Below are 472 nucleotides of genomic sequence, written 5' to 3' on the forward strand. Positions count from 1 at the left end.
TTGTATCCCATTTATCCCCGCTGGCCTTTGCAACTTACAGATGAGGTCTAAACATCCCGCCTCCTAAGTCACGTAGAATGTGTCGACAGGAACTTAATACATACCGTGGCCTAGTCAATTGTAACCGGAGACTGATGACGCCAGGCTCGAGGTCACTGTAAGATTAGTTGTATCTCGTGGATAGTTGTGTTGTTTCTGTGGGAGGTGGCTCAGGTACTCGGACAATCCAGAAGATGAATGCCACAGAATGGAAGGAACAGGCTAGAGGAAGAAGCATAAAACAGCCATAAGGGGCGTAAAACTTAAAAATCTCAAAGGTCTCGAACGCAAGTTGCGCACGTTAAAGATCTCTTTTTATTCCTACAGTGGATACGAGTAGGCTTCGGCTGCCATCCGGGCAAAATTCAAAATTAATTCCCACTAAACTAAAAATGTTTAATGTGTCATATGACCTTATGCAGTTGCGAGAGTT

This window comes from Aplysia californica, unplaced genomic scaffold, assembly GCF_000002075.1.
Source record: "Aplysia californica isolate F4 #8 unplaced genomic scaffold, AplCal3.0 scaffold00098, whole genome shotgun sequence".
NCBI classification, from domain to species: Eukaryota; Metazoa; Mollusca; class Gastropoda; order Aplysiida; family Aplysiidae; genus Aplysia; species Aplysia californica.